This window comes from Parasteatoda tepidariorum, chromosome 10 (genome assembly GCF_043381705.1).
Source record: "Parasteatoda tepidariorum isolate YZ-2023 chromosome 10, CAS_Ptep_4.0, whole genome shotgun sequence".
NCBI lineage: Eukaryota > Metazoa > Arthropoda > Arachnida > Araneae > Theridiidae > Parasteatoda > Parasteatoda tepidariorum.
The window spans coordinates 23,831,471-23,849,212 of record NC_092213.1 but is presented as its reverse complement, the minus strand read 5'-3'; the positions used below and the strand labels follow the sequence as shown (position 1 = coordinate 23,849,212).

The 17,742-nt window shown below is 31.9% G+C and overlaps 1 long non-coding RNA gene across 1 annotated transcript; it reads left to right on the top strand.

The window, feature by feature from the left end:
* Positions 1 to 5,017: 5,017 nt before the first annotated feature.
* Positions 5,018 to 9,566, top strand: LOC139426924 (uncharacterized). Its single transcript, XR_011638050.1, has 3 exons — positions 5,018 to 5,175; positions 5,967 to 6,076; positions 9,333 to 9,566. It is a non-coding gene; the product is annotated as an uncharacterized lncRNA (long non-coding RNA).
* The last annotated feature ends 8,176 nt before the right edge of the window (positions 9,567 to 17,742 follow it).

The following is a 17,742-nucleotide window of genomic DNA, read 5'->3' as shown; positions in this document are numbered from 1 at the left end:
ATGGTATACATAAACAACGCCCATAACGCATAAGTTTTTTAAACTTTCGTCAAAAATGAGGTCTAAGATGCTTACACATTAGAGGGTGACAAATTGGCAATTATATGGGTAAAACCTCACACGTTATCTTAAAAGGTAATCACAGCAAAAAAATATTAAAATCATTAAAACTTTGATATTTATAAATAAACCGAAATCACGTGAATTAAGTAAAAATAAAGGTTCAGAAATGGACATATTGAAATTTCAGTTCTATAAACAAAAACTTTCTTCAGTGACGAAACAAAAAATGACAATAAAAAGTAACGAGACGAACAAGTTACAATAAAGAAAAAAGTGATTTAACCAATAGGAAAAAGCTTAAACAAGCATATAAGGACAATTTTTGTCGACAAAAAAATTATAAAATTAACTTAAAAGCTGCGTAAAATTAGAAAGCCTATTTCTAATGAATAAAAACTATCCCTAAATTAATGCAATTTTTTAATGTTAATCACTTTAAAAATTGGTGTTATATTTGTATCAAAAATTACCATTTTAAGCAAACAAACAATGTAAAATCGGGGGCTCATTGTTAAATTCTAATTGTGCAATTTTGCTCAGAACCCGCTCCTGGTTACCATGATATCCCTTGCTTCTATTGAGGTCACTTTCAAAATACCCTAATTTTTGCCTATCGTTATTCGATTGTTTCTTGGTTTATTTTTCTATACAAGTGGGCTGCGCCCCCTGCTCGCTAACACTCGCCAACCCCCGAAAATTGCTACGCAATCTTATATGGTTTGCTTCGCAAACCAAGCTCACTTCGCTCGCTACTAACTTAGGTGCATTGCAAATGCACAAAATCCTAAGAATTCAAAACAATCATTCAAATCCATATAAAAAATTTATTTTTTAAAAAAAATTACATCTCTTTATTGTAAATACTAAGTCATTAAAATAAATTTGAATTCAAATAAATGACGTGTAATTCGTTAAACCTATTAGAAATTTGCTATAGTGTAAAATCTTAAGATAAAATTTCTAAAACTGATATCTCTTTAAAAAGGTAAAAATTTTGGCTATAATTCAGTCTATTAATAAATAGACTGAATTAAAGTGAATTGAAATAAGTGAATTGCAATGGAAAAACCTGCATAAAACATTATGTTTTTAAAAAATAAGAACCATGAACGATTCGCAACCTTGTTAAAAACATAAGTAGAAGCCTTAGAACTTTGACATACAAAGCTCTCTCTGGTTATTTCAGTTTGCGTTTTTAAAAGCGCTATATTTTGAGCCACCTCAGCTAGATTTGACATGTGACATTTTTAGCGGCAAACATTGGTCGATTTTCTAGCGTTGCCATTCAGGGAGTTGTAATGAGGCTTTTTTGTCGCCGTGTAAGAGAAATATATATATATAGATATTAATTTAATTTCAAATTTTAACTTTATTTTTTAACCATCAGTTGTTCGCTTCTTATCGTTGCTGTAACTATCTTTGTCTGTCATCTCTACAAAAAATGTATTAAAAAATAAATAGCCCTTTTTTTAAACTGAGAGATAGGGTTACAAAATCCTCCCATAACATCCCATAACAAATCAATACCTCTGGAGCAAAGATGTAGCGAGAAGAAAAATTTTGGGTGGACGCACGAATTTATTTTTAGAATCTGACATATTAAAAAAAAATTATATTAATAGGTTGCTTCTGGATTTCAAAAGCATTTTATTTTACAATGGCATGATTATTAAAAAAAACCTTCAAAAACTAAATAAAATTTAAAAAATTTTCGTTAAAATTTTATTATGAATTAAATAGCAAATCAGAGACTATAATAATTAGGCAAATATTCAATACATCCTAATTTCTTTTCATTTAATGAAGGTAATGTACCCGTTATATTATTACATTTATAATACCTACTTGAAAGAAATGACAGCATGTCAAAATATATTTAGAAAATCAAATGAAAAAAATTTAATCTAAATATATATTTATTAAACCTTTAGATCAAAACTATTTATTACTGCAAGGTTCGTTAAAAATAACTACTAAAAATTTTTATAACATAAGCGAAAGTAATTACTAAAATTGCAGTAAATATGTAATGTATGTATATGTATGTATTATACCAAACTGCTTATTTTAACCAAAATGCATAGAATTCTCAAACATGTAAAAATATAAATGTAAATTAATAAAGTATGCAAAAAAGAAATAAAGGGTTAATTGTGAGATATAAAGCTAATTTTGCTCACATTGAACGCTGAACATACACTTAGCCCTTATTGAATGCTTTGACACAGAAAACAACCTAGACTAAAATCATTCTTTTCGAAGATAGGGCAAAATAATTGGTTCGCATTTTGAGTCCTTCAGGTTCCATTAATTGTTTCGTTATTTGTTGCTCTAAAGTCATTAGGGCTAGCCCAGATTTGAAATGAAAAATAAATTTGAAAACGCAGTTGTCCCACATTATAAACTGCTGTTTGTAGAAAATGCAACACCATGAAGGAATCATCAGAATCAAATGAAATATTATTTTAATAATGGATATAGGATATTATGCAAATTAATAAAGTTTCAGAGCCATCGCGCGTGCGTGGCGCGCGCAGCGCCCTCTGAATTGATGCTGAAAGCGTATAAATAAAGTGCTGTAGCGGGACGTTGAAAATAGTCTATGATTATTTGTTAGTGGCAAACGTTTAGTGAGACCTGAGTATGCCTCCACGACGGAAGAATAAGAAATTCAAGCAACTTACGGAGTTTGAACGAGGGAGGATAATCGGCCTTCGAGAAGGAGGATTTTCCTATCGCGCAATAGCAGCTCGTATGCAGCGGAACAGTTCCACAGTGATGCGAGTTTGGAAGCAGTGGACCGACGAGCACCGAACAACTCGAAAAACAGGCACTGGACGACAGAAGGTGACGTCAGAGCGCGATGATCGACACCTGCTCCGCATGGCGGTGAATGATCGCACAGCTTCCTCCAGGCAGCTGGCAGCACATTGGTCTACTGCTACAGGTGTACAATTGTCGGCTTCGTCAATTCGTCGTCGTCTGCTGCGCCGTGGATTGCGTGCAAGGGTGCCATTATACAGGATTCCCCTCACGGCGGATCATCGACGGCTGCGTCGGCAGTGGGCTCTTGAGCACAGAGACTGGCGAGCTGATTGGCACCAAGTTGTCTTTTCAGATGAATCACGCTTCAATTTGTGGACCCATGATGGCCGTGTTCGTGTTAGACGTTATGCCGGTCAACGCTGCCTTCCTGAGTGTATTATTGAACGACATAGTGGTCGAACACCCGGAGTTATGGTCTGGGGTGCGATTTCGTATCATGGACGATCCAATTTGATACGAATTGAGGGTAATCTCAATAGCAACAGATACGTCCGTGAAGTGCTACAGCCCGAAGTCGTTCCTTTCCTTCAAGGCATCCCTGGAGCTATCTTTCAGCAGGATAATGCACGCCCACATGTTGCGCGGACTGTTAGAGACTTCTGTTCAGCACAACGCATGCAACTTCTTCCTTGGCCTGCTTATTCGCCGGATATGTCGCCTATTGAGCACGTGTGGGATATGGTTGGTCGGCGTCTCACTCGTGATCCGCGTCCTGCAGTTTCCAAAGACGAACTTTGGTTGCGCATACAAGCGATATGGAATTCTCTTCCTCAAGCAGATATTCAACATCTGTTTGACTCCATGCCACGTCGTATAGCAGCACTTATTGCAGCGCGTGGTGGCTGCACCAAATACTGATTTCGGACGCTTAATTTGTTTCTTTTGTTTTGAAAATTTCATCATTTATTTGTATCAGTACAAGTCGTTTCTGCATTAAATTTCATTTGATTCTGATGATTCTTTCATGGTGTTGCATTTTCTACAAACAGCAGTTTATGAACTTATGGACTTTTATAGTTTCGAAAAGAAAGATTTTTGATGCATTATTATCATTTTTTAAATATAAGAAAAGATATAAAAGAACTTAATTTTAAGAGACGACAGTAATTTTAATATCAATTTAATTGATATTAGGAAGCGAATAAATTAAAGTAAGTGATATTAAATCATGCAATTCAAAAATAAAATATTCTAAATGAAAAAGAAAAGCATTTTAAAACGAAAGTATTAATTTAAACGTAATTTTAAAAAAAAATATTTACGTTGGTTTTTAGACAATTATAACAACTGACATTTATGCGCATAACAATAAAATTATTCAAAAATATGCCTAATACCTAAACGCAAGACACTAAATGCCTGCGTTTAAACTATTTAACAATAAACTTTTTTTTAAATAAAAATAGTCATTACTAGAGAAGTAAAAAATTAAAAAACTATGTTTAATAAATTTTTAAATAGATAATTTTTATAATAAATTAATTAATTAATAATTTTAAAATAAATTAATAATAAATTTTTAAATTCAGTAATGTTTAGTAATGTTCAGTAATATTACTAAATATTATCTACTAACATTTTTAATTATTGAATATTATTAATATTCAGTAATTATATTGGACGATAAAATAAGGAGAAATTCTATTTTTATTGGTCAAGAAACAATTAAAACTTGCATAATCGTCAGTCTTAGGTCTCCAGTAGAGAGATTCTCAGTTCTTCATTAAAATACATAAATCTTAAAAAATTAGTTGCAAGGAAATATCAATCTTAAATGAATAACTATAATATCCCACTTTACGTTATAAATAGAAACAATTTTGATGTGGAAATGTAAAAGTATTATCTTTTTTCTTGTATTTTAATACATCCAATCTAATTCCTAAAGTAACTATCTTTAAAATAACTTATAATTAGAAAAGTTATTCTCAATATAAATAATTTAGAGCTGGATCTTTGAAATCATTTTTGCACAATCCATAAAATAATGCTATGTATGCTTCTTTTATTACATAAATATTTCTAAAGATAAAATTTTAGAAAATTATATTAAATTTATTATTTATTATATAAAAATTCATTTCCCTGTTCCTTTCATTGAAAATCAAAATTCAATTCCATACTATCACGAATGTTTGAACAGATGCAAATCTAAACCCTTCTGAGTTTCTGGTTGCTATTCCGCTTATGCAAATAGAAGTGCTGCGCCATTTTAGCGTTCTTTTGCATTCTACATATACGATACTGGAATCAAATGAAACACTCCTTCATTTTCATTTAAACAAGGTAAGTAGCTTACGTTCTTAAAGAATCTCTTGTTTTCTTAAGAAATTAAACATGTATTCTTTTTACTTAGATAATATTTATATAAATTGAGATGTCAATACTTTAAATAATTCTTGGGGAGTTAAATGTCAGTGATAGTTTCTGTTTTCAAATATAACAAAAATATATATAGAAAAAAGAGGAAATCTATGAGTCTGAAATCTAAAGCATTATAAGTTAACTACTACAAAATATTTTAACTTTCTAAAGTAAATTTTAACTATTACTTAGAATTTGCAATTAGTTTGTTAACCGGTTAGTTAGTAAATGTAAAGCGCTCTAAATTAGACTGATTTTTTTCGAAATTTTACAACACCAAAACGGTTAAGGTTATAAAAAATTAATTCCTGTTTCAAAATCCTTTCAATCAAAAGGCAAAATTTTTTCCTCTTAAAAATTCTGGTTTAATAAATAAAAAAATTATCGCTGCTGCTGATGGTGATGCAGAAAGTTAAAGTTTAAATCAAAGAAAAACAGGTAGACAGCGAATACATCACCAAAATCAAGCGTCCCGCAGTGTCGGACACCCCCGCAGTCGTTAAGACACGGTTCCCATCAGATCACCGAAGTCAAGCATCACTAGCTGCGGTCAGTGTGCGGGTGGGTGACCACTTGGATCAGTCTGCGTAGAGACCGAGGGTGTGCGGTATTGGTCCTCGTTAAACTGTGCTACCGTAAAGTGCTCGACTTCGAAATGCATTTTATCAACAATTTGCTTTTTAATTAATTTATGTTAATACTCTCTTGTTTAGGAAAATGAGACATCTGACATTTGTTGGTTTAATTTTCTGCTTGGCAGCAGTTTTGGGTGTTCAAGCATTAACGAAATGTCAGCAAGAAGAAGCAGACGGTAAAAAAATGGGTAAGATTTTTTCACGGGTCATTTCCTAGCTGGTAGTGTATCCTCAAAAAGTTAAAATGCTAAGTAATCTCCTCAGTTAAAGTGTAATTAAATTCCTTACTTTTTATACGTTAGAAATAAGCCAAGTTAAGCTTTAATTTCAGAATAATATAAAACTTAATTTGATGTTCAAATGATGTATAAACTTTAAAAATATATTTTTAACGCGAGTAAAAGATTAAACAAACGAAAAATGTAGTGATGAAATGTGATTGTAAAATGCAGAAAAATTCTCATGAAAAATTTGACTCAATGTTTATTTTAACATAAGGAAAAAAACTTTAGTATATTAAAAATTATCGATGGAAATTATGGGCACTCTGGAAAAGTGTGGGTATAGGATATTTCTTATAGATCATCCTTATGCAGATTTTTCTATAATTTAACATTAGAAAACTTTCACTTTATTCCAAGATAGATTTATGAAAATCATCAGCAGAAGAAAAAAATGCTAAAATAGGATAGTTCTCGCTGAAAAGTTTGGTTATACTGAGAACCGATCGTAAGACAAGGTTCCCAGTAAATCACAGAAATCAATCTTCACTGTCGGTGGCCAGTGAGCGGTTGGGTGACAACTTTGATCAACCTGCGAATGATCCGAGGGTGCATGGTTTCAGAGCCTATTAAACTCTCCGACCGCAAAGTGATCAACTTCGCGTTCAGTTCGTTCTTACACCAAATCGTGAAAGTCATCCCTCTGCAGGAAATTTTGATGGCATGTTTTCGGATCATTCTTGGAATGTTTCCTTAACCGTCACCAATAGCCCATTGGTCAACTCTGGTGTCACTTAAATAAAAGCATCTCGATCAATTTTAATTAAATTGGACACTCAAATTTCTGGTGAAGCTTAACGACTAGACGAATTTCCGTCTTCAGATCGCTAAAAACAGTTTTTGTTGTCACTTTAAATCTTTTATTACTTTCGGACCCACGTGGATGTAAATTTTTTTAACTGGAGCAATCTGTTTGAGGACAATGCAAGTTTCATTCATTTATCTCTACAGCCAGAATCTACAGCTGTTTCCTCAATAATAGAAATTTTAACCACTTTCCATCAAGCTAGAACTCTTTTCCTGATATCAATACAGGTTACAATTGTTTCCTGAATTGCGGAGCAGATCATAAAGGCCTATTCGAAATTTCGAAAACTCTACGTCCTAAGCAAACTAACAATTTCAAAACTAAAAGGACAAAAAATGTTTAAAAAATGAAATTAAATGCTTTATTTTCTAGTAAACAAAGACTAATGAGAGACATTAAATTTGCCGAACATTTAAAATGAAGGAGACTAATAACTAATGAAAGAGATTAAATTTGCCGAACAACAAAAAACGCGGACACATCATTCAAAAAACGTGGGGTGCATCACCTAAACTTTGTCCTATCATAATTAATTACAAAACTTACTCTACGGCAGAGTTGAAATTTTTAAACTATCTAACTATTGTAATATAATTGTGAATTTTTAACTTTTACATTTATATTTTGCTAAAGGTCTACCACACTTGATCGCTTCTGCCCGTCGAACCCCAAAGACAACTCCTCACAGATCGCTTCGAGACTCGCGTTCATCAGATAAATTGTTGTTGTAGTTCATGTACGTCGCACTTGAGCTGCACAATGGGCTATTGGCGAAAACATCCCTGAGGATGATCCGAAGACATGCCATCACAATTTTGAACCTCTGCAGAGGGAGTGGCACCCTCGCTTCGGTATCCCGACGACCTGCAAGCGAAGTCGAGCACTTTATGGTAGAACAGTTTAACGAGGGCCAATACCACACACCCTCGGTCCCTGCGCAGACTGATCCAAGTGGTCATCCACCCGCACACTGACCGCAGCCAGTGAGGCGTGACTTCTGTGATCTGCTGGAAATCGTGTCTTAACGGCCAGTTCATCAGATAAGAAAAACGTCGACGCATCATTTTCATTGCAAACTTCTATCACCACCGAAATTTTCCCCACACATTTTTCGAAATTTTTTAGCCTTACGTTTCTCGTTTTAGGTCTAAAAAAGTAAATTGATTTTCTCAGTTTAAATTTACTGGGAAAACTTAGTTTTCATAACAGGAATTTTATTTTACTATTTAAAACAAATTCAGAAAGAGCAGAAATCATTGCAATCTTCTAATATTAGATTATTTTTACGAATATAGTATTTATAGCAGGGCGTGAAATGTCCTAGCTCCATTTCCCTTTTGGCGATCAAATATTTAAAGCAGGCGAGTAGGTTTCAACATTTGAAACGTTCAGTTTTAAATTAAACTATATACGTTCAATTAGATTATCCCCTGAGTCACCCATTTTTCACCTGAGAAACTATTGCTTCCAGGAACTTTGAAACTTTATTTGGTTTTTAACTCACTGTCTTGTAGAAAGTAGTGATTGTTTCCTACAAAATAGTCGTACATGTAAGAAACCTCATGCAGTAGGTAGAAAAACCTCCGAATTTTATGCATCGAATCCTCCAAATAAGACAAAAATGACCCTTCATATCGCAGTTTTCTAATTTATAACCGGCTTTGAACAGCCAACACAATTCTGTGTTTAATACTATCAATGTTCAATTCCGTAACCTTGTAATTTTGAACCCAACTCTGAAGACAAGAGAACTTCTGGATCAAGCATTGGGAGAAATATCACTTCGAGAAGGACTTTTTTTGATAGAACTAATCTGAATCTACGTTACATGGAGAGAAAAACCATGTACACCTCCCGTGGTTAGCCTCACGGCATGGGAATTCTAACCCATGATCCGTCTACTACTAAGGATATTTTACGTCAGCACTGTGTTCGGTGAGAGTCGGATGCGGAATTCTTATCGACAAGACGTTGCTGTGATTCGAACCTGGGCCATATAATTGGGAGGTGAACGCACTACCCCTAAATAGTTGTATGAAGTGAGAATATTTGCAAGCAGTAAGAACAAAAATGTCGAAACCTGAGGATTATAAATTTTTATGGTAAGAACTATGCCTTGCTAAAGTTCATTCCTTAAGTTTTAATTAAGTTCATTCATGCTTTTATGATATCAATCACCCAAAATTCATTCATTCTGCAACTGTTAAATTGTAAAAAATTTCTCATTTTTCATGAATGTAAAAATTGTTGTAGCAAGCAAAACTACTAGTTTAATTAGTACCTTTAAAAATGAAATTTAATGCCCTGATTTACAGTGAAAAAATTATTTTTTCGTTTTTGAATTTCTTCTTTCAGTGGAGGAAAGGACAATGGCGGATGTCAGTTGGTTGGAATGCAATCCGGATGGATCCTATAAGAGTGCTCAGTGCTCTTATTTCGGTGGTGCAGGAAAACGAGCCTGCTTCTGCGTCAATCCAGACGGATCTATAGACTGGGAAAAAGGATATCCAGATGAATGTTAGAAAATAGGAAAACAAAAATATAATGTATGAAAATAAGTGTTGAAATAAACATCTTAATGCAATCTGATTGTTGTACTGTATTAAACTAGCATTCATGCAAAAATTTTGCTTCTTAAGGGTGTTCCGAGAAAGCTGCCCTTTATATTTAGAATCTTTATCAAAAAGAAAAAAATGCTCATATTGGAGTACACAAATGGGCAGAACAAAAAACTATTGAAATCTGACAAATCACAGTTGATGAAGGCTGTAATAAGAACATTAAAAACCTGTTTCATTGTGAGAGAAAACAGAAAAATGTACATTGGACACACTTTCAAGTTTCAGTCTGCAAATCAGAGAGGTTTTGGGGTTCTATACATCCGCGTTATATAATTATATTTTGCCAGATTTTTCAATAACGTTTTTGGTGTATTTCCTTGCTTTATTTATTTTCGACCCTGAATGCCAATACGTTTTGTTTCTTTTTTTGAAAAGGGTAGCTAAAATAAATATTAAAGGTGGTATTTGAAGAACACCCTACACAACTGATGAATCAAGTGTAAAATTAGATTTATCGACACTTTTTAAGACCTTGGAAACGAAAATTCATAACCTTATAATCTTAAGAACCATATTATCGCAAGGGAAGGAATGATCAAAATAATACTGAATACTTATATAAAAATTCGTTAACGCAACAATTTTATTCAACAACAAGATTAAATAACATAAATTATTTTCTGAAAGAATTTTAATCCTTATTAAACAACATAATTTTAAAATGTGTCTTTCTAAAACTTGATTTTCATGGGTTAAATAGTTTCTGAGATAAAAAAGAAGTATTTAAAAAAGAAACATTTTATTTTTGAGATTTTACTTCTCAGCAATATTAAAATTTTAAAAATCTGTGTTTTAAATTAAATTACATTATTGCAATTAATTATAACAAAAAACAATAACTGATTCTAAAAAGCAATTTTTGTCCTAAATTTCTATTGTATAAAAGTTTTTTTTATAACCTATTCATAAAAAGTTTAATTTTGGCCCACTAGTTCCAGAATAATGGAGAAATAAGCTTTTTACTCAAATTGAATAAATATTTATGTGTTAAAAAGGACAGAATATTTTTAAAAACAATGTACAAAATTTTCAGATAAGAACGAACAGTCTAAAATTAGTATATGAACAACATACTGTTAGCTCAACCTTATAGGAGAAAACAGATACCTAATACAGAATAATTAAACTAGTTACAAAATAATGCAACAATATTTCAAAATTTTATGCTCTATAACAATGTTTTTGAAATAGTATCTGTACGAATTAATCTTCCCAACACGTTCAAAATTATATTAAAGAATTACATAAGATCATTAAACATTAAAAAATAATACTTTTTTATTAAAAAATATGCACAAAATATTTAAAAAAAATCCTGCCGTGGATTATCATAGGATTAGACTAACTTATGTCTATGAAGTTTGATTTTTCAAAGTTAAATTAATTTAAAAGATAGATCTTTTTAAATAAAACTTCTAGGCAAATTTCAAACAAAACTTTTTAGTAAATATAAATTTATGTAAAAGTTGCAAGTCGAATTTGTATAAAAGTCTTGAATTCTCTTAAGAATGAGATGGACTATAATTTCTTTGGTCAAGATAAAAAGAGAAAAAAACAACAGAATGCAGTCACTATTAATATAACACGATGTTTTATTACATTAATAACAGAAAAGTTTTTTTTTTGCTTAAAATTTCGCAAATGTTAGGCAAAAGTTTTAGCTATCTCAGAAAATACAACATGGTGTTATATTATAGGTAGGTTATTTACAAACATTTTTCAATATATTTTAATAGAAAAATTTACTTTTAAAGCAATTAGTTCTGCTAGTGCATTGATTGGATAATATTTATATTAGGGGGACCGGAAAGTAATGTCGTTTCGGCACATTAAATATTCGTTAGTCTTGAAAATCAATTCATTTTTTCAGATCCATTTCGATTCATTTTCGATCCGGCAATTGAAAGGTTGTTCTTAACGAGTGTGAACACTTTATTGATTAAAAATAAAATCGCGATAACAAATATCAAATTCACCGAAACGACATTACTTTCCGGTCCCACGAACATTATATTGGAATATATTGTATTACCCATATATTTGATGCGCAAACTCCTAATTTCATTTTAATTGAAAAAATTTAAAATTTCGAAAGAAAAATGCTTTTGAAACTACTTTCATTCAAAAAGATGCCACATATTTTTGCTTGACGCAACTTATAAAAAGTTCACATTTTCCCAACTGCACCACTTTTGTTAGTTCAGATCATTATACTACTTCTGAATACCATTTCTGTTTATAGAAATACTAATGACAATAGAGCTATGTGCGTTCCTGATTGAAGTAAAAACTCATACGCATTCGAAAATATACTTAATTGATGTTTCAATTTAGAACAAAGGCTTACGATTGTTGAATACTTATTGCCGACAAATTCAGTGAAAGACAGCAGAAAGTTATTCATAACTCAAAAAACTGAGATAGAACATTTGTATTTTTGTGATTTTCATGAAAATTCATTATGCACCAATATTATTTCCAGCCGCAATGAAATGTCTTATTTTAATATTTTATGAGCTCTATTTCACTCCATGTCGAAAGAAGTACCTAAAATATATTTAAATGATAAAAAAATGCTTCATAATAATTCACAGAATTGATTTAGTAACTCCAGTTAATAAAATTTTATTTTAGTGTCCTCTTTCGATTTTGCGTTATGATCAGATGATGAAGAAAAAGTTTTTGGTGTGACCGTGTTTATAGTTTTAAAGGAATGCGATTTACACTAAACAGAACTTTTTTATTTGAAAGGAGCTAAAGGTAGGTAATATTTTGTCTCTTGGCTTTACATCTTTGTAGTCAAGTAATATCAATGATATCTGAAAATTTTTACTGAAAAGGATTCATAGTATTGTTCACATCATTGACATTATTGTTCACATCATATTATTTTATCATTTGCGGTGCGAATACCATGACTCGATCGTCAAATTTTAAAAAAAAATTTTAAAAAATAAGATTCATTTTTTAAGAGATACTTATAAAAAGCAAATCATGCTCACATCCTGCAAAACATGTTTTGACACAGTAGAAAAGTACTGTTTTAAAAAAAATGCATTGCGTACACAGACAATCTCAGACAGTCTACAGTTCTCTAACAGACATAGAAAGTTTACAGACTGTGTCGTTAAAAGCAATACAAAGGAGTTAATTATTTTTGAACAAAAATAAAGTTAATAATCCGACTAACAACATGTATATTGGACTCTTTATTACAAAAAAAAACTCATTTTTATGCACATTTGACTTTATTTACAAATTTGGTGTTTCCATATATACTATGTCGGGAGGTCGGGTCTAAGTTGGATATGTCGGGCTTTATATTTGGTATCATTTAACAATTTTGAAACTGCCATAGTTTTAGACAAAAGGTGCTATTTGTAGAAGCAAATGGTAAATCTTAAATAAAAAATTTTTCGATTCTAATGTATTATTCGGTTTGCACCGACCGCAGTGCTGACGTTAAATATCCTCAGTGGTAAACGGATCATGGGTTAGAGTTTCCCTGACATCAGGCTAACCGTGAGAGGTTCTCGTGGCCTTCCTCTCCATGTAACGCAAATATGGGTTAGTTTCATCAAAAAGTTCTCCACGAAGGCGAATTTCTCCCAATACTTGATCCAGAAGTTCCCTTGTCTTCTGGATTGGGTTCAGAATTACAAGGCTACGAAGTTGAATATTAATAGTCAAAACCCCAAAAATTGGGTCTGCTGTTCAACGACGGTTATACAATGAAACTTAAACAGTTCAAATTTTTATTTTCAATTATTTACTTTAGATCGTTCGAAAGTGAAAGCGTATTGTCCAGAGGCGAGAAAAAACACCCGTAATGTTATCAGCATCTTAAAGTTTTCCGTTTCTTTTCTTACATATATTTCTAATATTTTTCATAGTTAAGGGTAGAATATTTGTAATTGTCCATCTTAGAAATCTTATGGGTCATACATAAACAGTGTAAATAAAAAAATTTAATAATAGTGCAATCGGTTTTTTTTCCTCATGTATTTGTATTTTTTATACTTCTAGCAGAACATTAATACGGCTTAAAAGAATTAGCAAACACTTCGAGTTGGCAATTTGTTTTAGAAATTACGAACTAATCATTTTGGTGCTCGTATAACAATGATCAAAACTGTTTTTTATTATTATTATTATTATTATAGGAATAAAAAAATGAGAATTTGGTATTTCCTGATATTACTGTTCTGTTTTATTTCTATTTTGAATGCTCGTGTTCGAACAAAATGTGAGAAAGAACGAAGAAAAGCTATGTATCGAAGTAAGAGATTTTTTATTTTACATTAATATTTTATTTTATTAAATATTTTAGCACGTTTGTTCTAATATTAATGTAGAACAACTGAGGGGAAAGAAAACACACTCAAAAATTCCGGATCAAATTACGGTATAAGGTACCGGCACTTTAAGTCCGTGAATATCCATTTCCCATCTGTGATCCAGATCCCATCAGTGAAAATCCATTTTTACCGTAAAATATTATACCGTAATTTTCACAGAAATATTTATTTAATTAGAATGATTCAGTGATTTTACGGTACTTATCACCGTAAAAGTTACGGTATATCAGATTTGTTCCGTAACATGTTCTGGTAAAAATGTAAAAAGTACCGGTATCTTTTGTGCCGGTGCTTTTTATTATGGGTGCCAGTACTTTTTACAGAATAGTCCATCTATGTCTTCACAATTTTGGTAATTTACTAATGGCTCCTCTGCTTTTTTAGACAGACGAACTGCGCATGAAGTTGAGCTCTTTACGGTAGAACAGTTTAAGGCTGTTTTTCAAAGGCTCCATCATAATGTGAAATGCTTTTTTGCGAATAATATGCTATTTTTATAACTGCTGTGAGTTTTCAACTGTTACTCGTGACTGTTAGGTTAAGTTAAGCCTATATAAAGACAGCGCTGTCTACGCTTATGTTGAAAATGGCGCAAAACTTTAATAATGAGAAAATGAAAATCATTTGTGGTCTAATTTCTTGATATTTAAAAACTTACTCCAATGCTGCATTACCTGGGATCACAAAAATTTGCAAACAATGAGAATACGACAGTGATTCTGATAGTTTTCAACTAGGTTGAAAAATGCTGCCAAATTGGCGATTTTAAAAAAGTTTAATAACTTTTAAAATATTTAAGTTATTTGTTTGTTCTAAAGCCCAGATAATTCCTCACTGCAAAATTATGTATATTGTTTAAAATCATTGCATTGCTTCAAGTGTAAGGAAATTAAACTATGTTTTTTTTTTTAATTATTTATTTTCCATGGAGACAAAGCTTCGAAAAACGAGAACCGATAACGCGCGGCCCAACACCTCCTAGAAGAAGAAAGGCCTCAGCACGGATCAAATTAGTAGTCCGATGTGACGAAGTTAACTGCGCAGTAGATGAAAAATAAGAAAGATGTCATTGCGTTTAGACTACTAAAGGATATTTATGGTAACCCGTGCTGAGGCCTGCTCTTTTCTTGGAGGTGTTGCGCGGCCTTGGTTCCTTCGTGTGCTGATCAAAGAAGTCACCCACCCACACAATGACTGCAGCCAGTGATGCTTTACTTCACCGATCTATTGGGAAATTCTCAACGATCAGTATACAGCGGGACCACTATATATTTAATGATCCAGAACTATCAGCTGCCTTTCGAAATATTTCTCTTTTCATTTCAGCATTTTATAGTACAAAATTTATTTTGTATTAATTTTGGCACGCCCTTTATGTGTTGTATTCAGAGAAAAAAAAAACATCTTTTTTTTTCTTTTAGATTTTAACCAATTGCATCATTGAAAATATTGAATTTATTTTATACGCAACCCGTCAAAGCATCCTGCCACCATAAACATGATTTGACTTGCTTAACCCATTGCAAAGAGAAACAAATATTTCATTTTAAAAAATTTAAAAATCATCCTTTTTAGCAGAATACACAAATTTTCCTCTAATGCTCTGTAACTAAATTTAGCTTTTTGTTTAAATTCCGCAATTCAAAATAAAAAAAATAATATATTTGTTAGGTTATCAAATAAAAACCAAATGCTCAACATACATGTCTGACGCATGTTATGCATCATCTTTTGCTTGTTTGTTGCATCATTTAAAGCGTTTACAAATATATGTTCTTAGAAAGCTCTGAAATTAGATTTTACGATCAATATAACAAAATGCTCGTTCTTATCACTTCATAAAAATCGCGCTAAGAAACAGATGTGTAAATGTTTGTTGCAATGATTTTTAATGCTATCCTTTTTAGCCGTGCTTATCTAAATTGAAAATCTTTAAGAGTTCAATTGCTTTGAAGGAAACAACTTGCAGTAAGTAAGTTTCTCAAACTGAAATTTCTTTTAGTAATTGTATTGATGCTTTCGAATTAAGCAGTATGTTTGCTGAAATAATATTTTTTTTTTAATTTAAGACCAAATGGTCAAGACGACATTAAATTATTACCACAAAGAATAGTTATAGTTTAGGAGCGCTAATGCGTCAGAATAGTAAAAATTTATTATGAGAAGCTATGAAAAGATCATGAAATGAAGTAAAACTTTTAAAAATTACGTTTTTCAACTGGATTAAAAGGAAAATAGTTATATTATTGTTAGACCTAAAACGGAGTCATTGTTTACATGAAGAAAAAAAAATTTTAAGTTTATTTTATTTAATTACTATTTATTATTTTTGTTTCAAAAAGATTGGTGTATGTTGTTTATGTCGGAGAGTTTTCAAACTTTTGATTGACAATTTTAATTTGCGAGAAATTTTACTTGCACCGCAAGAGAAACAGTTTTAATTTTTATTTACATTTTTATTGGTATATATATTTATTGGTATCAGACGCACACATGGAAAGTACAGAGCTTCTGTTGAAGTTTGAAATGTGTAAATTTTTAGAAAGCAGTTGAAATTTAGATTGGCACTGACTTCTTTTTGGTGATGATAAGGCGGTCAGTAAATGATTGAAACTTGTATTGCCCCACATCACAGGGCTCCGGTTAAATTTCAAGTTAGGCAGAAAATGTTTAAATTTCGAATGACTATAAATTCCCATTGGTCAGAAAATTTTATTTGAAGCAGACAGGAAACGATAGAAATTAAGGTTGTCATCAGGCTTAAAACATCAGTTAAAATGTCTGGGTTCTAGCTGATAGGCAGGTAGGTACTTTATTTACGTCGCACTAGAGCTGCACAATGGGCTATTAGCGACGATCTGGGAAGCATCCCTGAGGATGATCCGAAGACATGTCATTGCAAATTTGATCCCTCTGAAGAGGGGATGGTTCCCCTGTTTTTGGTAGACCCTACTACCTGAGAGTGAAAGGCCGAGCACTTTTCGGTAGAACAGTTTATAAAGCACCGATCGAGGACCACGCACCCTCGGTTCCTACGCAAGCTGATCAAAGTGGTCACCCACACGCTTACTGACAGCAGCCAGTGATGCTTGACTTCGGTGCTCTACTGAGAAACGTGTTTTTACGATCAGTCCAGTGCCGGACTCTAGCTGATCGGAAAGTGATCAAAAGTTATATTGGCGACAGCTGCCCTTATGAAATAAGATAGCAATAAATATTAAATGTAGAAGCCTAGTAGGTTCCTTCTGTTCCAAGGTCTTTGGAAGTTATATAATTTAATTTAAGTTTATTTGAAATAAATTATGTGTTCTTTAAAATATACCTATTTTTATAGATTAAAAAATGCATAAAAATTTTTTTTTTTTTTGCCTTCACTGCTGATTGCTCTGGTTTGTTTTGACTTCTCTGCAAATTTGTATTTGACGCTTTGCGGTCATATTGATTTTATTTATAGTTCTGATACTGGTCAGAATTAATTTTCGTTGGACGAACATGAAATGCACGATAATGAAGAACAAAAAAAAATATTTTTGATCTTCATCAAATTTTTTTACTTATTTTGAACAGTATTGTTCAGAACTATAAGTGAAGTAGTTACTCCTTATTCAGTATTCAGGTTAAGTATTCTCTTTCCAATAACAACGATATTCCAAAAAAATTTCCATGTGTTTTATTGTTTATTGAGAGCCTAATTACAAGTAAACAAACAATACCAAAACGCTTACATTAAAAAAAAAATATTAATTTTCCAATCAATTTCTTAACAATTACCATTATATATAAAAA